Source organism: Manis javanica, chromosome 12 (genome assembly GCF_040802235.1).
Source record: "Manis javanica isolate MJ-LG chromosome 12, MJ_LKY, whole genome shotgun sequence".
Taxonomy (NCBI): domain Eukaryota; kingdom Metazoa; phylum Chordata; class Mammalia; order Pholidota; family Manidae; genus Manis; species Manis javanica.
Window position 1 is genome coordinate 79365955 of NC_133167.1, and position 22914 is coordinate 79388868.

Consider the following 22914-nt stretch of genomic DNA (forward strand, 5'->3'; position numbering starts at 1 on the left):
GAAGGTGGCCACATTGGCTGCAGCTACGTACTGGTCCTTGAGGATGCAGCGCAGCGTGGGGAGCTGCCCATGTCTGCCGACAGATTAGGTGCCACAGCACCTATCCCAACAGAGGCTCAGGATGAGCAGGGGAGGAAGGGGAGCAGGAAGCACACTAGGGTCCTGGGGCGCAGGGTGCCGCCTGCCCGAAGGGGAAGGTCTTGTCCACATGCAGCCAGGATACCAGCAGGGCCACGGGCCCGATGACAGCAGCTACAGGGCCACACAGGTGAACAGAAGAGGCAGGTTATCCCGGGTTCCCCCCATTATCCTGCTTCCACCCCGTCCGCATTGTCCTCTGTCCTCTGGTCCCTGTGCGGAGGGTCCTGTCAGTCACCGGTACCTGGGGTGTCCCTGTCATGGGAAAGCTCATGGGCATCACCTACTCACAAAGGAGGTGGCTGGGTCCCAGAGGGGGAGGGGAACCACCCTTCAGTCTGATACAACTTGTGGGCAGTGAACCTGGGGTCCCATTCCCACCCATCTTTAGTACACCCCCACACCCAACACAGCCCGCAGCTTCCCTGAGGCTGAGCAGCTGCCCACCCCTTGGTGATCATGCCAGCCCAGAAACTCACCTGGCCCTGGTCAGTAAGTTTAAACGTGCGACCTGAAGAACTACAGTCCCTTTCCCCCGGGCTCCTGGCCTGGGGGCTCCAGCTGGCAGGACAGGGCGTAGCTGCAGGACAGAGGGCCACCTGTGAGCCCCTGGAGCCACACGTCAGGGGGCCCTTCTCCCAGAGCCTGCTGGCAGCTGCAGCCCACACCTGACTCCTGCCGGCCTCACCTCTGCTCCTCATGCAGGGGCTCCCCAGCGTGGAGAAAGGATATGAAGCTCTCCTCAGGCTCCAGGTCATACAGCACAGCCAGCTCCCTCTGCATCATGATCTCACTTTGGATGATAGCGACCTGGGGCAGAGCAAGGACAGGGTACAGAGAAGGAGGGGTGTGAGGAGTGGGGCCCTAGGATGGTCCCTGATCTTTGTTCACGGGAACCCGCCTTCCTTCCGATATCATCCAGCCCTGCCAGTTCCCACTGTTGTGTCTCCAGCTCCTCCTCCAGGAAGGGGGCCTTGATGCCACACCCCATCCCCCACCTGACAAAGCCTTGAGTGTCCTCAGCTCTGCATGTCTTAACTCTCTCAAGACACGTTTGACGCAGGGGATGGGCTGGACAGAGTCCTGCCCAGGGGGTCTTGACGGTAGGAAGAAACCTACTTTTCAGAAAAGTGCATCAAAACAGCCCCCTGATCCCAGAACAAGGCCAGAACATCCCCACCCTTTCTTAAGTTGAAGGACCGCCAGGGCCCTCCAAGGGGCAGGCCAGCCCAGAAACACCACCCGGATGTGGCTCACGCTCAGGCTTACCAAGAATCGGGGACTGGACTGGGGAGCTGAGGCCTCAGGTGGAAAGGCACTGCCAGCACCCTGATGTGCTTTCTGCCCTGAAGGAGTAACATCCCTCCCCCTGGGCAGGTCCTGAGGGGGAGGCCAGTCCTGCTCAGAAGCTGGCCCCTGTAGCCCTCAGCCCCACCTGCCCTGGGACCAGGACCGGGGCTTAAGTGGGTCCTTCTGGCACTCCTCTCCAAGAAGCGCAGCTACTGGGGTGGGAGGGGAGACTCTCAGAAATTGGGGGCCAGCCTGGTGCTGGAAGGTCCGGGCTCACTGGGGGCTCTCTCCTCTGTAAAGCTCACCATCCTGCCCCCCTGTGCCCCTCTGGGCTCACTCACGTCCTCATGGTGTTCCAGGAGTTTGTCTACAGGCACATCGTCCGGAAACATTCCGAGGAAGGGGACCATGTCCTGTGCCACCAGGGTGGGGAAGTGATGAGTCCCCGCCTGCCTCAGGATCGCCCACAGCACCTCCCCTGAACCCCACACCTGCTGCCCCCAGCTCCCTTGGACCACCCTGTGCTGTGTTCCTCTCCTCCCTTCGCTCTGCGCTCCTCTTTCCAGGGCTTGCTTTTGGCCAGTCTCAGGACCTGTGGTCCCTGCACCTGTCCTTCAACTTCTCCCTGTACCCAGCTGCTCTCGCCCTCCTCCTGGTCACCTCAGTGCTGGCAGCTCAGGGCTGGTGGCACCAGGAGCAGGTGGAGCGTCACCCCCACTGCCCCGACCCTATCCGCGCCACTCTCAACTTCCTCTTCCTCTCCTGGGGTCCCATCCCATGTGGCCTCCCACAACCAGACCTTGGTTGATGGATGCCTTGCTTGAGTCCCCTGGCCCCTGTGCTGTCCCCAACTCCACCAGGTTCTCAGCCTAGAGTGACCCCAGCTCCAGCACACACAAACCCATTGGTGTCCTTGGGCCGTGGCCCACCGCCCTGAGAGGGTCAGGGGAGATCCCTCTACCTCCCAGGGTGCTGTGAGGTCTCACTGTCATCTGGCTATCAACACGGCTCCCCTCACATGACCAGGTGGGGTGGGCAGAAAGTTGAAGCCCATCTTGTGCTGCCTTGACCCTGCTCACCAGGGAGGCCCACACCCCAGGGTGAGAACAACCCTCCACGTCCAGATGAGGAGCCCGAGGCCACAGAGGGGACAGTGACAGGCTGAGGGTATCCAGGGGAGAGGCTGAGCTTGCTCAGTGACAGGCCCCACCCCTGCTGCCGACCCCATGCCAGCGCCAGTCCCGTCTGGGGTCTGTCCTCTGGGTCCTCACTAGATGCCAGGCCCCCAGTCAAGTGGAGCCAGGGAGGGAGACAGAAAAGGCCCTCGGGGGCCTGGGCAAATCTACTTCCCCCATCAGCTTCCCCCTCTCACCCCGCAAACCTCGAGTCTGCCCCAAGGCTGGGCCACAGCGCGTCAGAGGTCTTGCCCCATGGACTGCCTCCCTTGCAGACCTCTAGCCTCCACTTACCTCGAAGAGCTGCTTCCTATGAACCCACTTGTCCTCCGTTTGCAGGTTTTCATATAAAATCAAGCTGGTGCTAAGGGGAGGGGACAGGAGGAGGGAGACATGTGGCCAGCAGGTGGAGAGTTTGGAGGCAGACCCCTTTTCCTGGAGATCCTAGAAGGTCCACTAGCCTGCATGAGGCTTTCCACCACGGCCCTGAGCCCTTGGGAATCTGTAGCCTGTGGAGGGCACTCCCATGTTTCCGCCCTGGGCCTCCATTTCCCAGTTCTCCCAGGGCCAAATCTGCTTTGGGCCAGGTCGCTGTCCCTGGGGCAGAGACCACCTGCTGCAGAGCACATGCTCAAAATCTCCAATTAGCTTCAACCCACACCTGACATTGTAGGGAACTGATTCCTGCATGGGAACCCGTGGCCTAACCCACAGGGGCTCAAGAGCCCCCCATCCCTGTCCTTAGGCTCTGCAGCCTCCCAGGGAAATCCCAGCGGACTGAAGGGACACTGCCAGATGTAGGTGTGTCCCTGTCCACTCAGGTGCCCTGGTCCCAAGGACAGGACTACCCACCAGGCAATATGTCCCCAGGTGCTTTCCAGGCAACATACAGCAGGACTCTGCAGGGCCGAGAGAATGGCATGGAGGGCAGCATAGTTCTTGAGGGGCCGACACTCCTGGGAGGGAAGACAGAGCTGAGAGCGTGGCCTGCTTCTCTGCTGTGTCCCCTCATGAACTCCTGTTCTTGACACAGAAACCCAGAGAGCCCAGCACACCTGGTACCTGGTGAGCATCCCTCCTGCGTAGAGGACTGTAGCTCAACACAAGGAAGGTGCCGGGGGTGGCTGCCTACCCCTGGGGCCTGCGAGTCCAGGTGCGCACTCCCCTGGCAGGAGGGGCCCAGGGACCGTGCAGGGCAGACCGCAGCACCCATCCTGAGAGCTGGCCAAGGAGAGGAGCAGGTCCCAAGATGGCAGGATGGACCCAGGGGGCCGTCCCATGACATACCATGGCCACCTGGATCCAGAACTCCATGACTCGGGCCCTGTCCTGGGCCATCATGCTCGGAGTCCCGAGGCAGGTGGTGGTGACCAACTTAAGCAAGGTGTCAAATTCCCCGAGGAACCCATGCATGGTGGGAGCCAGGCGCTCAGTGTCCATCCTGACATACAGCCCCTGGGGATTACAAGGGAGGGTCATGCAGCCTTGCCCCTGGTGCCTCTTTGCCCAGGCAGAGTCACCGGTCAGAGCTGGAGCCCAGGCAGCTGAGGATGTGCTGTGAGCCTTGTGGCCATCCAGGATTCAGACCCCGTCCACTGAGGTGCCCAGGACCGAATGCACAGGACCCCACACTGGTGGGGAACAGAGGGGCTCTGCTCGTAGGTAACCTCACTCACCTCCTCCCTGCCGCACAAGGCAGCTCACTCTACCCATCCTGGGGCATCTGCCTCCCATTCTGCTACCACGTGGATCCCACTACCCACTCAATCACAGTTTCCCCTGAAACAAGTCCACCCAGGGCCTTTGTTGGTGTCTGTGTCTCCCACACCGTCAGGTACATGGCAGGGGCTTCTGACGTGTGGAGGCTGTGGAGGCCTGTCGGGCCAATGATGGCCCAAGAACCTAAGGCTCTGGCATCATCTCCCTGAGGACCTCTCCCCTCCTCCCCTTCCCCTCCAAGCCAGGCCAGGCCCTGCCCACTTTCCCTCCACTCCACCTCATTGATCTGCAAGGATCCCTAAGTGCCAGCCCTACTGTCCTGTGCGTCAGTGAAGGTTTCGGGTGAGGAGAATCTCTCAGGGCACATGGTGAGTCCATGGGGAAGCTGGGACGTGGGCCCAGATCACAGGAGTCCACGTCAGGGATGGCAGATCTGGGGCAGCCCATGACACAGGGAAGGCCCACCCCTGACCCCCAGAGCCCGCTCTGCTCACCGCAAAGACAAGGGTCAGCTGCTCGGCCACCAGGCAGGGGCAAAATGCCAGGATGGCTGGCTCCTCCTTGCTCGTCACATTCTGTGTGCTCACAACACAAGGGTGGGCAGGCTCCAGTCCTGGCTCTGGCTCTGCTAGGCCTGGTGCCATTCCTGCAGGTGTCACAGGCCTTGGGCCCAAGGGCTCATGGGGCTTCAGCTCAGGGCCTGGCACCAGGGCTGAGGCCACTGCTGGGACATCCCCTGGGTCTGCAGGGACTGAAGCAGGTGACGCTGGCTGTAGCTCCAACACAGGGGGCTCAGGGAGCTCCTGAATTGGCTCTAGATGTAGCTGGTATGAGAGATACCGGTTGTGCCATTTCTGCTTCTTGCGACCTAGTGCTGGAGGGGGACACAGAGACAGGGTCACCCCGGGGCTGATTCCCCATGCCTTACCAAGGACAGAAAAGACCTCACGTCCTTGAAGTGAACCCCAGTCCAGGAAGCCTACCCTAGACGGTCCCCTGGCTGCAGCCCCTCACCTTCCAGCTTTGCCTCCAATTGCCTCAGATTCTCCTTCTGGGCCAAGTGGTGGAGGATTTGGCCCCTCAGGGTGGATGAAGTCTGGCTTCCATAGAGAACACTGGGCACACGCTCGGGCTCCCTGGCGTGGTGCCTAGCCCGTTCCATCCTTGGGCTGGGGGATGACCTTGGGGTGGCAGAGTGAGAAGCCTGTTCTTTCCAGCCACACTGCCCTCCCCGCACACCCTTGTGTGGGCCTGGCCGCTCTGCATTCCCTCCTGTCCAGGTGTCTGCCCCTCGCCCTTCCTGACCCTGTTTGTCTGTCCTGGGACCCCATCCTCTCCCTTACTCCCAGAAAGGATGTCACCAGTCGTCAGCCCTCGCATTGGACCCCACCCACCACCAAACATGGGTTACCTGCTGGGTTCTGCTGTGCGCTCCCTGCCCCAAGCCCCAAACTCCGCCTCCCCCCATTCTGTGAGATAAGCAGCACACCCTCTGGGCCCAGTGAGAACTCATATTATCTGATCCTCCTCAGGCCCCTCGTCATGACCCCTGTTCCTTGAAGAGGCCGTGAGGGCATACCCCGTGATGCTCCCTGGCCGTGTCCTGCGGATGACGCCTGAAGTGACTGCCCGACTCCACCCGGACGGGGTCTTAGTATTGTGTCTCCTTCCTTCACTCACTTATGCTTAGTGTCCCCAAAATGCCTGCACAAATTCTCTGTTGCCCCCAGAGGTCCACCATGTGACCTCAGTGAGTAAAAGGACCGGGCCCAGCCCCAGGAATCGCATGCCTCCGTTGCAAAGGCTGCTTTCCATGTGCTTTTCCAAATTGAGGCCCCTGACACATTTTTCATTGGGTACAGAGAAGTAATATCCCCAAAGTGACCCAGCATGGACGGCAGGCCTTTCTCTAGTACCCAGTGCCAGGGGAGCCCCTGTAAGGCTCCTCCCGTATTCCCCATGGGCACCCTAACGGGCTGATCCCCAGCCACCCTGCGTATCAGAGGAGCACACTATGGCTCCCACACATGTGGGGACACTCAAGACACACAGCGGGCTGTGGGCAGAGACCCGACTGTGTCAAGGTGGGGGTGGATGCTCACCTGGGGAGCCGCTGGCTCTTGGCCGGCTGGTCAGCGTCCGTTGCAGGGAGTAGGGACGAAGAAGCGTTCAGGCTGAGAGATGCACCTGAAGACGACCTTCTTGCCCTGAACCGTCCCTGCTTCTCCTTCGCACCTGCCAACTGGTGAGCATCCTCAGGAGGGAGTGTGGACTCAGGAGTGCTCCGGCTGATGTTTCTAGCTGCCTCCACTCGTGAGGTGCACTTTCTCCCCTTCCTCATCACGCCTGTCCTGGGAGCCCTGCGCTGGGGGACCTTAGTCCCATGGGTAGTTGATTCATGTTCAGGCTGAGGGGGCAGCGAGGATATAGTCAGTGGGAAAACCAGGAACCACCAGGACGAGGGAGGTTTGCAACTCCCCTGAGCACCTCCAGCCCCCTGGGGTACGAGCAAGGAGATGGACAAGGTGCCCCCAGGGAATGAGGATCCAGGCCCCCTGGAGTGGGACTGTCGGCCACTCTCGTGGGGAAGCCCTGGGAAGGCCCTGGCAGGTTGCCAGGTTTGGAATGGGTGAGTCCTGGGTGTAGACAACCTGTCCCAGGTCCAGGAGCTGATGAATCTATCCACCAGGTCCTGCACGCTCTCCAGAGTGGAGCTGTGCAAAGCCAGATCCTAGTAGCTGGGTAGGAGGCACCCAAGGCTTCCTGGACCTCCCCGCAGGGGGCAATGTGGACCCCAAACCCTGCCCCTGAGATCAGGCACACAGGGCCATCTGCATAGACGTCCAGTCCCTCGGGGAAGGAGAGGACACCCCCCGGGCTCAGGATCACCATGTGGGTGGAAGTACCTGGTCCCAATACTCACCTCCACATCCTGAATGATGAGACCAGAGCTGTAACACTCATCGTGCCAGGGGACCACCACCTCACAACATGCTACCACACAGGAACGGACCCCCTCCTCCCCAGCCTTCAGTCCCACCCATGACCCACACCCACCGCACACACACAGCAGGGTCCAGCGGGAAGGTCAGCCCGAGATGGGTCACCCTTGTGGTCTGGCCCTGCTGTGGCCCGCTCTGGGCCACCGTGTGTTACCTCGGGCCTCCTCAGGCAACACAGACAGAGGCGTTGGAGGTGGTCTCTGAGCCAACGCCCACATCGAGCAGGAAGACTGTCCCTCTCCGCTTCCATGACTCTCACGCCCTCAGAAGGCTCCACACAACAAGACCACATGTTGCTCTGTCGAGCGTCTCTGGTCAAGTGAGCAGGACTGGGGTCTGTGACCAGAAACTGGGCGCCGGGTCACAATTCAGGTTCTACTGGGCGTGTTGTCAGTGACATCACTTCCTGAAGGGTCCATTTCTTGGGCCCCTCCCTGCATTCAGACACACTCCCAGGCCCCTCTGGGCTGCTGACTGCCCACCCTCCTGTCCCTTCCCATGCGTCACTACACACATCCCGCAAGAGCCCTCCCCTCCACTCTTAGCCATGTCACCAAAGTCCCAGCTCTGAGGAGACAAGAGCTAAGCTCAGGCATCTTTTTCTCACCAGTTCCCTGTCCTGCTGAGGCCATGGCACCTCCCAGGAGCTGCCCAACGTCCCAACCTGCACAGGCAGGGTCATGTTATACATTCCTCCCTAGGGACGTCCTCAGGGATATATGGATGACACCTCCAGCTTCGGGGGGCTGGTGTCATGTGTGTCTGATGCAGAGACTCAGAGATGGAAGAGTGCCAACCAGGCTTGGCACGGAGCATGGAAGAGCACGCAACTCAGGCCCAGGTTTGGGCCTTGTGATCTTGGGCAAGTCACACCCCCTCTAGGCCATTTTCAGGTGTGCAGCTTGAAGGAGCAGCAATGAGATTCGATCCAGGTGGTGTCATCTACTGGCATCCACCTTCCAAAGGTCCAGGCTGCTCTCAGACTAGGTGCTTTTCAGACCAGTCAGTGAATGGATCAGAGTAGCACACTAGAAATGAAGTCTATGCTGCCTCTGAAATCCGAGGTGGTCCACCAGGCTGCTGAACTCTTGTGTGTGTGTGAGGAGGGGTCAGATACAGTGCCTATTCTTCACCTTGGAAGGTAGAGCTTGGCGTGGCCACACGATAGACTTGTAGAAACTTCTCTAAGGCGAAAGGCCCCTGAATTTTTGTTGGGTTTATTTCCCGCCTCTGACATGTGTCTGTGCTATCAGTATGCCTACATGAGTTGTACTTCTCGATCACTGGGTCCAATCAGCATAATACCATCAATGGGATGGGCCAGTGTGACGTCTTCTGGAAGAAAAAGGAGATGAAGGTACCTTCTGACTAAACGACAACCTGAGTCTGGAGATTTGATATACCTCTGAGATAGTTTTCTCTCCTTTCCGGCTGAAAGCTCACTGCTCTGCTGGTCTTTACTCATAGGAAGAGAACAAAGAGCATTTTCCTGATGAGTAGTTCCACACTGGGTGCTTGGGGATCAAGTGATGAAGCCCCATGTGCAGCAGTAACTGCAATTTGAGACACTGATTACATTGACAATCATGCCACTGTCATCTCCAAGATTCAAGCGTTTTCTGAATAGGCCAAATGAGTGACTTCAATAAGGGTATATGGAAATGACCACCCCTACATCTTTCAAATCCTTGGTGGTGACACCGGTTTCTGTAACCTCTCTTGGAAGGCATTAGTGCTTTCAATGTATACTTTAGAGGGAGTTCTAGAGGCTTGTACTTGACCTGCCACACAGCATGACTTCCTTGCCGGTACAGGTACAGCCCCCTGTGGCTACCAAGGAGGAAGCCGGGAAGCTCTGTGTCCCTGACAGCTTAGCCCTGTGGGCTGTGACACTAGACACCGCGGGAACTTTCTCGGGTTGGGGGCATGCTGCTTCTGATACCAAACCAGGTCCTGTCCTTGAGGTCAAATCACAAAACACAATGACAAGGTTTTGGGGGAAGGAAAGAATAGTTTATTGACTTGCTAGCAAATGAGGGAGTGAAAGGCTCCTGCCTTAAAGAACCACCATCCTCCTGACACGAGCGGTCAGGGCTTTTCGAGGGGAAATGGTGGGAGAGAGGCTTGGGTGTAGACATGATTTAAAATGGCAGTGACAGTTAAAACCACTACTTCATTTAAAATGTGATAATCCACTTCTATTTTCCAAGACGTCTTTCAAAACAGGCATGTTTTAAGTGCACATTACATACATAGGCGTGTTCGTCACTCCACCCAGAAAATAAATGCCACATTTTTTGAAACTTGAAGCCCTTTTATTCTGTTACACATTTCCATATTTATTAGAAGCTTAGACATGGAAAAGTATTTCTTCATTGCAAAGAAAATCCATTACATTTTAGCAAACGTCCGGACTGAATGATGGAAATGCAGGTGACCTCGAAATACAAGGACATCTCAAGGGGACAGAAGCTCCTTAGTGCCAGCTGATGCTGGCCATGAGAAATACCCTCCCACAATCCCCAGATTTAATTCTATCATGTGAAATCTCCCAGTTTTTAAATACATCTCAATTTTCAGAAAGTATTGAATCAAATCATTTACTTCTTCTGGCTAGGTAGGCAAAGGCTGACAATTTGCATTTTCTGATTTGTAAAATCAAGTTATGCCCATTCCATTCAGTGAAGGCATGGCATTGACCCTGAAGCACAGGGTGGTTGAGTTATAGTAGAAGCAGCAGGTTCCAGGAGACATCCTGCTCTCCCAGCTTTTATTTTCCAGGAGCTGCAGCTCTTTGAGAAGGCTATGCCAAGGGGAAGGTGGGGGTATTAGGAGAGGCATGTGGCCTTTGATGATCAGAAGGGATTTCTAAACTCTCAAAGAGGAAGAGAGGTCTGGCATTCCATGAATAGTAAGGACCAGCAGCCTATGAACCCACGGCATCCTGGCAAAGTGGCCAGCATCTCACTGGGAGGGAGGATGGGTGCAGTAGACTTTGCATAGGGCTTTTTGTGAGGCTGGACATTAGGTTTATGGTTCCAACTCCAAAATACAGAACTTAGTACTTTAAGGGGCTCTGTATGCATAGAAAACAGAACCCTGTGATTCTCAGGTGAACTGAACACTGGCAAAGATCTTATACAGTCTGCACAACAGTTCTAGGCCTTTTCATGACCCATTGCAGGAAAGCATTTTCCACGACCTTTCATGAGTCAGCCCTTCATATCCAAAAGGAGTCCTGGGCACACAGTTTCACAGAAGTAAAAACAGATATGGATTTGATTTCATTTAATGAACACAAAGAAATGCACCCGCATTTGCAGAATAAATTTTATACAAATTCTAATGCATGCATAAAGTAAAATTGAGTTTCTGAGCACTGAGGTTTGGGCATCCAGCAGATCTATATTTAAATCCAAATTAAATCCAAATGATTACATGTACCTTCATCTCTCTGAGCTTCATTTATAAAAGATGGATGAAAATGGTACCTACCTCATAAATAGTATTGAGAATTAAATGAGATAACATATTAACACACTTAGTGTGGTGTCTGGAACACAGTGATTATTAAATAAATACCAGATTGATGAAAATGGTACCTACCTCATCAATAATATTGAGAATTAAATGAGATAACATATTAACACAATTAATGTGGTGTCTGGAACACAGTGATTATTAAATAAATACCAATCATAATTAGGATTCCAGATACCTTCGCAGATATCTTTGCAACAGAGCCAGGCGAGCCTCTGGTCTGGGGCAAGGTAGGCATTTGAGCAGGCCTTGAACGGAGCAGGATGTAGACAGAGGAGGTAGGAAGAGAGATGCGCTTCAAAGGAACCATGGGTTGTTTTGCTGGGGCTGCTGAGCGCTCTGGCTCTCACATGGCGCTGAGGACACCCACACCCCGAACTATGGTTCATAAGACACTTGGAGCCCTAATTTGTATTCTAGTCATATAATTTAAGACTGGGAAGACCACAAATGTTTTAGGGCATGAGCTGAACGCCTATAGTGGGTACCTGGGAAGGATGGGGGCCGTTTAAGCAGCAGAAAACTGGAATTTAGGAAAGGGAACTGCAAGGGAATCTAAGAGTGTAGTCTTTGAATAGTGGTGAAATTTTACCAGTTGTTTTATAAGGAAGATGCTTTCCTCTTGAAAATTCTGAAACATGTTTGCTGTACTTGGTAATGCTGGAGTCACTGGCTAGCTTTGCTGATAAACCTCCTGGAAGCTCTAACTCAATAACATTCATGATTCAGTCCTTCATACTCCAGAAGAGTCCCATGCGCACAAACCTAGAGAAGTGAAAAACAGGTAGCAGTGTAGCTGGGCAGCAGGACTGGGAACTGAGGTACAGTATTTATGACAACAATTCCTGGCAAACCATAATAAATCCATGTAGTTTTCTCCCCCGGACCCCAGTCTCGCCACCTTCCTTTTATGACAACAATTCCTGGCAAACCATAATAAATCCATGTAGTTTTCTCCCCCGGACCCCAGTCTCGCCACCTTCCTTTTCTGTGCTAGCAACTCATGCTCTGCAACAATGTTAATAAATTAATATTTCGGTGCTAATGACTTGAGGAAATTACATGACATACTGTGCTCTGATTATCTTTACAGAAAAGATAAAAGATATGGCATGACATAGGTCTTTATGAGGATTAAATGTAAAAATGCATACAAATGCCTAGTATAAAGTTGGCTTATAATAGTAGACCAATTTTATTCTGTTAGCATTCTATTTTACTCCAAAAGTGTCTGATTATTTTTTTCTAGGACCAAGACTGAAGCATTTCCTTTGGAAAGCTCTGCTCATTCCAAAGATAATGTTTTCTTCAGCTACACGTAATCTGACTGGCCGTAGGACTACTATTCATGGAACAGCCTGTGCTTCGTTTATTTGTGCATTTTCCAGTCCAGATTTTAGGACAGTGTGATGACCATTTCTGGATCCCTTTGAGTTTGCATTTATTAAATTTCTAGAAAGGGGCAGATGCAGGGTTTAAGACTTGGTTGCTGCATTATACAAAGTTATCAAAAAGTAATCTTAATCTCTCACAGTGTTTCTTTTCTGTTTGGTAGCAAGAATGGGATTTCAAATCATGTTGGCAAGGATGTGGAAATCACATGAAAATTTGATAACCCCAAATGTGCGCATTTTCCTTAATAATACTCAACTTAATCCTCAGCGATCCATTTATTCATTCATTCATTCATTCCCTCTGTGTTTATTTTCTAAGAAATATTTATTCAGCATCTACTCTGTGCTATGCAGGGGCTAGGCAGGGGTGCAGGTGTGCAAGGTAAATATGGTCAGCTGCACCCTGTACTTTCAGAGCACCTAGTCTAGCAAGGAAGACAGGGACAAAAATACAGATTCTTATAAATGTTATGGAGGGAAAATACTTGATTCATTTTCTGGCTAAAAGGAAGGCATATCAGGCAAGTTTCCTAAAGAAAGTGGTATTTAATTTGAGACTAGCATGACACACTGGAGCTCGACAAGGAAGAGGGGATTGAGTGTTCCCTGCAGCTCACTTATTGAGGTGTGGATGAAAAAAGATTTATTTTTGTTGGTGTTAAATGTTTTAATATGCTACATGATTCCTGACTTATTTCCTCTTCTCTTTCCTCCATTTCTTCATGTGGCCTGGCAGTTTTGGGATCCTATGTGGCAGTAACTGTCCCAGTTAGTGCCCTCTCCCCATACTCACCCCCTTTGCAATGTGCTTTTTGTAGCTCGTTATCAAGAGAAAGGCCTATTTCCTGCCCCTTGAACCTAGGTTGGCTTTGTGTCTTGCACTGACCAATAGAATGAGATGCAAGTGACTTTGGGCCAATTCTGAGCCCCAGACTCAAGAGGCCGTGAGGGCTGGCTCTTTTCCAACCCTTGGGAGGCTGTGCATCATGTAAACTAACTTGAGCTAGCCAGTTGGCGAATGAGATGTGGAAGAAAGCCAACAGCCCTCAGCCAGCCAACCCCCAAACATATAAGAAAGCTAGTTAGCCCACAGCTGACTACAGATAGACGAGTGAGCTCAGCCCAAGACCAGAAGCACCACCAGCTGATCAATAGATTCGTGAACAAAACTAAAATGAGCGTCATTTTAAGTCACTGAGTTGGGGTGTCGTGTGAAATAAGTAACTGAGAAGTACCCTGGTCTGTTTGAATTTTGCTGGCTTTCCCTCAAATAGAAATGCCTTGTTATTATGACCTTATGAGTAGAGCATGCTCAGTCAGAAACGAACAGTCAAAACAAAACCGGAACATCCACCCTCCCATCTTTTGCCTCACCATCTCACTTTTCAAAGCATCGCTTTCAACTGTCATGGTTGCGTCATTTAGGGCCTGTGTATTGCTAAGCACCACGAGGTCTCTTATATTTATTTTTACTATGCAACAGGAACAAGAAGTCACTCTGGAAGAGTTCAGGCCTCTACTGTAGTTGGGGCTTCGCTGTAGAAGACTGACTAACTTCCTGCTCGGCTCCACATCAGCCCCAGGCAACCGGGGGTTTCAGTGTCTGTGACCCTCCAGGCTGTCATTCTGTACCGTCAGCTCAGCCAGCAGAAGAGTTTTCCACATCTGCTCTCCTTCCCAGTCATAATTGGGTGCTTGCTTATTTCCTCAGGGAACACTGGCCAGATCCCAGATGCTAGGTTCTGCTTAGCATTTTGCACACTAGAGTTTGACTCTCCCTTTCTGAATTCTAGTAGTGAACACATAACTTGCATAGAGTGATGCAAGCCATATCCCCAGTAGCCCCACTTTTATGTCTCTGTGGAAAACTAACTTGTGCCTGCTAGAATTTGCATTCATCAGAGAAATAGTTTTTTTTTGTATTCCTCCTGATACTGGTGATACAGCTTTGAGAAACAACCAGAAAAGGAGAACTTGGAATGAGTTAACCATTTTAAATAACCAAAGTGTATCTTTATAGGGTTTGAATGTAAATAAATAGGGTATAAAATGTGGAAGGCTAATTTAAAAAATGATAGTAGGCCATGACTGTCACGTTCCAAGGCAAAAAACTGGACTATGGAAGCAGAATTTGCAAAAAGGAAGTGATCAAAATGAATTTCTCAGTCCTTAACTGAACTCTCATCTCTAGTCTCAGAAAATGGTTACAAGCTAAGAGGTTAGACACCAGGTATTAGACTTTGTGATAGAGTTTGTACATGTGTGTGTGTGTACATGTTTGTTTGATGAACCTCCATCTATGACAGAGGAGGAATGAGAAGTGAGAAGCGTCTCCCCCAGTGGAAAATAGAGTGAGAGACGTTAGTAGGACCTGGAAATCTTATTATTTTAATCATCGGAGGCATATAGTAAAAAAAGTATCAGCAGTTAAGTAAATGACCTATGACCACAGAGCAGAAAGTTGCTTGGCAAGTTACTCCAGCCACTGATGATGGGTTAAAGATGTGGGCCAAGTGTGCCTCCTATGGGCCCAATTAGGCCATGGAGAGCAACCCTGGAGGCGGCTACGTCATGTGACTGTCCAGAGTGACAAAGACTCATGGTGCAAGGTCAGGGTGCACTACGGGATGCCCAGTAGACAAACAGTAAGGAGATCTGCAGGTGGAGATCACGGGAGGCCTTCAGGGTCACGTGAAAGCAGCCCCAGAGTGAGAGGTGTTCACCTCTCTTTCTGTCTCTGCTAAATACCTGCTATAGCCAGAGAGCGAGATGCGAGTACATGCTAGTGCCAGTCAAGACCTTTCCCATTCCCTCTCCCCTGCCCTTCATCCTACCTCTGCCCCGTGGGGGCAAACACAGGAGGGACCTAACGGGCAGCCATCTCCTCTGTGTGCTAATTAGTAGGGCTAAATAGGCCAGGAGAGAAGTCTTTTCTTGAAATAAAGTTCCAATTGCAGTTAATGCAAGGAGCCAGGCATTTAAATTACTTCCAAAAGACATTCTGGGACTTCAAGAAACTGAAGGATTTTTAATTATCAAAATGCAAAGGAAAAGCTCTGGGGCATGGCATAGGGTTCATCCAAAGGGCAAGAAAGAACTGCCCACCCCACCACCAGGTAGTTGAAACTGTTTGTGGGGAGCAAAGAATGACTGTTTTCTGGTTGTTTCTAAGGTGTTCCATGTTCAGACTGTGTAAGGTCTTCCATGTTCAAATTAACAGCTAAATGAACAAGTTTAAGGAAAATAGGACCTTATATAATTACAATATTTGCTGTAATATTATTGCAAATTATATTTACCCTGAATTATGAAATTTAAGTTTATCCCCTTTGTGGATCATCTTTGAGCCATTGAAAATTATGTGACCAAATTGAAGCTCATGAGAAATCAAATATATTACATAGACTTTTGATAAATAGCAGATTCTAGTGGATTTCATGTTCCTGATCCGTACTGCTGCATTATCCCCATGATTTCATTAGGTTGGGGTTCCCTATTCCCACCTCCATGATCATGAATTCATTCATTTATTCAGCCATTCATTTATCCACTTCTTTTATTTTTTTCAATATAAAGTACTAAACATTGAGCACGTGTCAATGGGGGTGGCAGCTACTAATCACAAAGGTTAAAAATGTATTTACAATCTGTGACAAAAGCTCTGAACTAAGAAAAGTGACACCATACTATAGTCCCTGTGGACTCTGTTACATGACTTCCTGACAGCATGGGAACTGAGATGCCACGTGAATTAGGAGAAAGAGCGATTAAAGGAGAGGAGCAGGAGGTCAGTGACCCTGTGACGCTAGGATGTGTGTGGAAGAGGGGCTGGGAAGAGGAGAGCAGGGTAGCATGGCTAGTGGGGAATCCTAGTGCCTGGCAAGGGCTGGCCGAGCTGGCCACATTGGTGATGCGGATCTGACCTAAAAAATGACAGGAAACCATTTATGGATTTTAAACTCAGGGTTTGTGTGAAGTGATTTACAAAGTCAAGTAATGTATTGTCATCTTAAACCAAGGGAAGCAGAATTACAAAGATAAATATGTGGCCCCAAATAACCCACCTCATAAATCCAACGTAGAAATGTTTTCTCTGTTCTCCATCCCATGAAATGTCTGTTTCTGTAACTAATGGAGATATACTTATAACTGATCGTTTTGATATAGCTAAAAATTAATTCTAGGGAATCTGAGTGCTCATTTGTCTTTTCCCCTAAAAAATAGCACTGATGGTGTCTGCCTTCAAGGAGCTTCTGTACCTCTGATGGGGATGGTTTTTTACACCAAGAAGGCATTTTTGCCCCCTGATTCAGTAAGACAGAACACTAGACTGTGTTTCCGTAGTACATGGGACTTTTTTTGAAACCACTTATTTTTTTCTTCCTATTTTGTTTTTCCTAGCAAGATTGTTAAAGTTACAGGAGCAGTTGAGAATCAAGGGATTTGGTGACATTAACTGATATATATGTGTGTTTAAAGCCATGTATGGGTTTTAAGTTTGGGTCTTATTTGGTTTAGTTTGCAAAGTCTGATAACTTATTTCATATGCTATATATAACTATATGTGTGACACATGTACACTCACACACACACACACACAGTCCCTTAAACTTAATTTCTTCTAAACATGGGCATAGCACCTGAGATTATATCCTATACTACACCATAAAACTGTTGGAAAGAATACAACTGGTTAGTAATTTCATTCTTGTTGAAGAAATTCTAAATATCCAACTACTCTCTGAGTCTCTTGGGGAAAAATTATTAACCAGGAATAAGCAGTTCTGAAATGTAGAAGGTGACTTCATCTTACTTACCCCTCAGTAGATTAATCCTGGTTAAGAACCATGATCAGAATGCGCAGGCTCAAAATCTGACAGTAGTGTCAGCTCCTTGTGTCTTTCACGGCAGGGAACCTGGCCCCACCATGTGCCCTCTGCCAGGAGTCCTCCCTGACATTGGTCCTAGTTGGCAGCTGTTGGCTTTCTTTGGAAAGGCCCTGCAGGTACGATGCACCAACAGTATTCACAAAGAATGCCTGTCTCGGTGAAAAGCCATAAAAGACATTATAAAGAAGAACGATCAGACTTCATGCTGGATATTTACAGGGACACGTTCTGGAATCTTTGTAAACCGACGAGGATCTATGTCAAATAATATTTGCACTGCCATCTACTGTCCCAGACAGGCACTGCAATTTCCTCTTTTTTTAAACATTAAAATCAACAGAAGTCTTCTGTATTTTGGAAACTTGGGAGGAAATTTTTTTTTAAGAGAAATGTGTAAATACCTCATCTTACGCTGGCTTCATTCTTTAAAATATGGTTTAAAACAATTCATTCAATAAGCACTTCGTGAATCCTTGCCAGGGATCAATTAATTATGTTACTCAGGAGAAATACAGTGTGGAATGAGATAGACAGGAAGCTTGTCCTCACCGAGCATACAGGTTAGTATAGGAGGAAAGGGAAGGAAGGGGGAAGGAATAAGTACACCAGAGAGAGTGGAGTGGCATGATTAAGCTCCTAGAATGAAAGAAGAGGTGTGGAACTTTCAGAGAACTCAATGCGCTATGGTGGGGGCAAGACTGGAGATGACCTGATTATGTCAGCTGAGCCATGTGTCCCACTGTGAGGAAGCAGTTTAGATTCTATGATATTATAAGAAGAGGAGATGAAAGATCAGATTCACCTTTTAATAGTAAAACCAACTAACATTTCTTGAGCTCTTATTACATGCACATCACTGAAGTGAAATCTACATTTATTATCTTATTTTATTCTTACAATAATTTTATGAGTGAGGTCAAAGGGTTAGAATGATGGACTGGATGGACCTGAGTCACATGGCCACTTCTGCAGCTGGAGTTCAGGCAGCCCCTGCATCAGAACCATAAAAACTGAGATTATTGATGATATTATCTCAAAAGAAAATTCAAACTACTCTGTCAGAAAAAAAAAAAGAGTCAATGGATTCTGGACAGGTGAAAATGACAGATGACCATTATCCCCCGGCCCAATAAATTTAATTTTTTAAAATATAGTTTTGCTGTGTTTAACCATTTATTACCAAAACTTTTGCCAGCAATTTCATAAAATTGTAGCAAATAGCAAACTTGAGTTGTGCATAATCCTACCAACATTGTTACAGAAAATGCACACAAAGCAGGCCAGAAAGGAGTTTTAAAAGTAGTGTGACCTTTTTCAACTAGTTCATGATCAATCAAAAATATTTTTGAATTCATGGCAATTATCCCAACAGATTTCATTTGTGAATATTAAAAAATCAATGAATGAATCCTGGCGTTTGCTTCTAATTATAAGTGTTGAAAAAATGGCCTTAGAATGTGGATGTCTTCTCTCAGGTCTCATGGACAGGCAATAGCTTTTCTTGAACATCGCTATGGAGATTTTTCTAGGGCAGCAATTTAAAATTGGTGGTTCCCAAATTTCCTGGCGTTTCAAAGTTTTTCCCACATTTCGTGGTATTTTCTTTGGTTTCAAGTTTTGTGTTTTAAATCACACTGGCAAATCGTGGCAACATAGTCTGGCAAACATAGTCTGAAAGAACTAATATATACAAATTCTTAGATCAGAAATATGCTGTGAAACAGCTAGTTAAAAATGGACAATTTTACTGGGAACATCAATCCACCATTATCAAAATCTAGAAAACGTTTTCAAATGTCATTCAAGAAGATCCAGGCAAATCTATTACTTTAACATGTTTGCAAACACCAGTATTAAACCACTCATCCACATGGAAAGATTTTTCTCTCCAAAGGGTGGGACTGCCAATATTTTTAAAAGTTATTTCTATTTTTAAACATACCCCAAGTGAAGTTGTGTCAGTTAGTGATGTTATAACTGTTATCACTTAGGCACTTAAAAACAAAATAATTTCTATGGCTGATATCAGGTAAGATTTTCAGATAACAATGGCTTAGACTCTACAATTTTAAATTCACCATCATGGAGATTGCAGGGTTTTTGTTTCGCCCAAAATGAAAACAATTAATTGAAATATAAGCAACCATATTTTATTAAGCCCATGGCATTTTTGTATGTAAAATGGTTCAGTACCAACATCCCAGGTGACAGCACATGAGCAACATGCAGATACATACCAAGGTTCTTGGCTGTTCACTCTAGTAATAAATGTTTGCTTCAGGTGACAGTATGAAACCACAGTAAGTTTGTATATTAACAATATTTTAATTTAAATATATATAAAACCTTTTGCAAAATCTGAGTGCCCATTACTATTGTTGGTCTAAAGTCATAGAGTTTATTTTGCATTTAACTTTATTTCTGTATCTTGTGTAGAAGGAGGAGTGAAAGAGAAACCAGGCCTGCTTTTAAAAACATTGTATTGTTGAAAATATCAAATACATACAAAAGTAAAGAAAAAAGTGTTATGATCTTTTAGGGACTCCATCAACCAAGTCCAAAAGTTTTCAAGTCATAGCTACCTACCCCGGCACTAGGGTGTTTTAAAGCAAACTCTATTATATAACTGCATCCATGAGTTTTTAACATATATCTGTATATATATATGTATGTATATGTATATATGTAAATATAAACTACAATGCTATTATTACATCTGAAATTTAATAGTAATTTCTTAATATCATTAAATACATAGTCTCAACTTAAATTTTCTTGATAATGTTACAGATGCTTTCTGTGGTTCATTGTTTGATTTAGGATCTAAATAAAGTTCACCCATTGCATTTCTTTGAATTCCCTCTTAAATACATTTTATTCTGTAGTTTATCCCCTTGATTTTTTTCAGTTTATTTGCTGAAAATACTAATTTTTCCCAAAAATCTTACCTGGAGTTTGCTTTTCTGCATTCATGTAGTGTCATTTAACATTCTTTTTGCCATTTCTATGTTTTATAACCTGACACTTAAATGATAAAGTATTGATAAGACTCAGATTCAATTGTTCTTAAGTAAGATTTTTATGGAATATTCACTGCTACTAGTTTGAACATGGTTTCTTCAACATTTCAGTCGATAGAATTTAAACATGAATTTTTAAGAAAAAATATATCACATATTCATATTGATATTTCCAGTTCAAATTTAGGATAGCAGAGTTTGTAACTTAGTATCTTTGACTTTATATTTGTATCCAGTGATGCTAAAAAGCCAGGTTTCTAATGACTTTAGCATATTTATCTCCATTATCTGAACCAAAAAGAGTTAAAGATTTTTCAGTAGCTCTTTTATCCTTAGTATATATCACTCTAAATCTGTACAATCCAAGCATTGCCTTTCAAGGCATCCTGAAAGAATTCCTCTGTGTGATTATGCCACCAGCGTGGTATGTAGTAGGTTCATTTGTTTCATTTCATTTTGAGGTTTTAGGGAATGTTTTTGCTTTTACATAAATATGTAAAATGTTGACAATTTTCCTGTTACGGGTTGAATTTTGTCCCCTCCAAAAGAAGAACTAACCCCTAGTGCCTTAGAATGTGACCTTACTTGGAAACAGAGTTGTTGCAGACATAATTAGTTAAGTAGGATGATGTTATACTGGGGCAGGATGGGCCCTTAATCCAAAAGGACTCCTGTCCTTAGAAGGAGAGGAGAGAGACACACAGGGAAATGATGGCCAGGTGACATCAGAGGCTGAAATTGCTGGTGAGCACCAGAAGCTAGAAGAGGCAGAGGATTCTCCCCTAGTTTTCAGAGAAGTCTGGTTTCTATCGCTATGCCCTTCTTCCTTTCATCTTCCTCTACTTAAAAGTTACTATTCTAAAAATACCTTTAAGTTTATTCTTGATTTTTACTATGGAAGGTAATACTTTTATCCCTCTTCGTCTATTGAATAAATGGTCATACACTATATATAATTTCTCCCTCTTCCTTTTTGTTAACAACATATCCTTGAGATCATTTCACACAGTCTATTAATATATGGCTTCAGTTTTCTTTACACACAGTACTCCATTGTCTGTATGTACCACAGTTTCAGTCAGCTATGGATGGGCATTAGGGTTGTTTCCAGTTTTTGTTATTACAAATAGTGCTGCAAGAAAACCTCGTGTATATATTGATTTTTGCTTTTTGTTTGTGCCAACACATATATTTAGCCCAGGACATACTGGGGTAACATCTGAGATGGCAGATTGCTGTGGCATGTGAGAAATAAATACATAATTTTTCTAGGTTGCTAAATTGCCTCCAAAGAATAATAACATTTTTCATTCCCCCAAAAATGTGTGAGAGAGACTATTTCCTACAGTCATTCCACCAGCATATGTGGTCAAAATTTTATCCTTGACTCAATTTGTTTGAGAAAAAATGGCCTCACTGTATAGTTTTAATTTATAAAGTTATAAGTGTAAGCAATATTAGGCATCTTTTTATATCTTTAATCACTCCTGCAACTTTGACTTCATGAAAGCTACACTTATTAGAAATACATGCACTTACCTTACTACCCTGATGGACAGTGACTGCATTGGGGTATGGGTGGGGACTTGATAATATGGTTAATGTAGTAACCACGTCATTTTTTCATGTGAAACCTTCATAAGAGTGTATATCAATAATACCTTAATAAAAAATAAAAAAAGAAATACATGCAATTAGAAAATGGGAATTTCAAAAAAATGTAAATTTAATATTGTATTATAGTGATTTAAGTAATTTTCACAAATTACTTACTTATTTTTTTGGTTTGGGAAAAGAGCTGGTTCTACCTACTGTGCGTTATTACATTGGGCTTATGGAAATAACTTTCTACTTGATAAAGTACAAGCATGACTTTATTTTCCTCTGATTCTCTTTGTATTTGTTGTAAGCCTACAAACTTGTAACTACAATGCAGAAAACAGGTTAAAACAACATAAGATGACCTTACCAGAGATGTTTAAAGCAGCCAGCCCCATTTGTGCTTAGTAAATAAAAATTAATTTATGGAAACCTTAATAAAAATGTAGAAAATCAATTTTAAAAAGATGACTTTTTCACAATAATCATGAAATGATTGTTGTCCTGAAAATGGATGCAATCAGTAACAAATGAATCACAGATGTGCTGTAAAAGAAGATACTACAATTTTAAAATTTATCTTTGCTTATAAAATAGAATTTGTGTCAAGGTTTGTGTTTCACTGTCTAAATATCCATGGAGAATGACTAGCCAGCAGACGTCAGTGTACTAAAGTTCATGTAACTTATATACTTCATAAACTTGAAATATCTAAATTAGTATGCATTCTTTAAGAAGCTTCATTAAAGTTTTAAATTAATTTTCTTTTTGCTTACTTCCTTCAAACTTTTGGCTTTTATGAAATTGGTGTTAAAGTCAGTGTTTTAAGAATGCCCAGAAAGTTTAAAATAAGATATTATTTTCCTTAACACAAAGTAGAACTCATTAAAATTATCCCAGAGGACATACCCTTAAAATAATCTATCAAAACATCTAAATAATTAAAAACATAACTAGGTAGTTTAATTCTAAGTGTATGTGGAGCATACAGGCAAATTGTTTATTGCCTTTCTCTTCCCCACTCCTCAACTATATGAGCTGGTTTTAGGGAAAAGTTTTGAGACAACCATATTCCTTTCCGTAAGTGCTGGGGTGGGTCTTCACTGCATGATTTTAGCCCACATAATGTCGGATGATCTTATCTGGCA

General features: G+C 46.7%; 1 protein-coding gene across 10 annotated transcripts in view; it reads right to left on the reverse strand.

Moving 5' to 3' along the window:
- Positions 1–3557: 3557 nt before the first annotated feature.
- The window catches only part of LOC140845139 (bifunctional 3'-5' exonuclease/ATP-dependent helicase WRN-like), a 38272-nt gene continuing 18915 nt past the window's right edge, over positions 3558–22914 (reverse strand). For 8 of the 10 annotated variants that reach the window (XR_012123858.1, XR_012123857.1, XR_012123855.1 and 5 more), the window contains 2 exons: positions 17076–21828; positions 3558–11629 (listed from right to left, as the gene is read on the reverse strand). The gene's annotated coding sequence lies outside the window, so the exon portion shown is untranslated. The remainder of the gene's footprint in view (positions 11630–17075; positions 21829–22914) is intronic. The other 2 variants (XR_012123850.1, XR_012123853.1) reach the window with 2 other exon arrangements.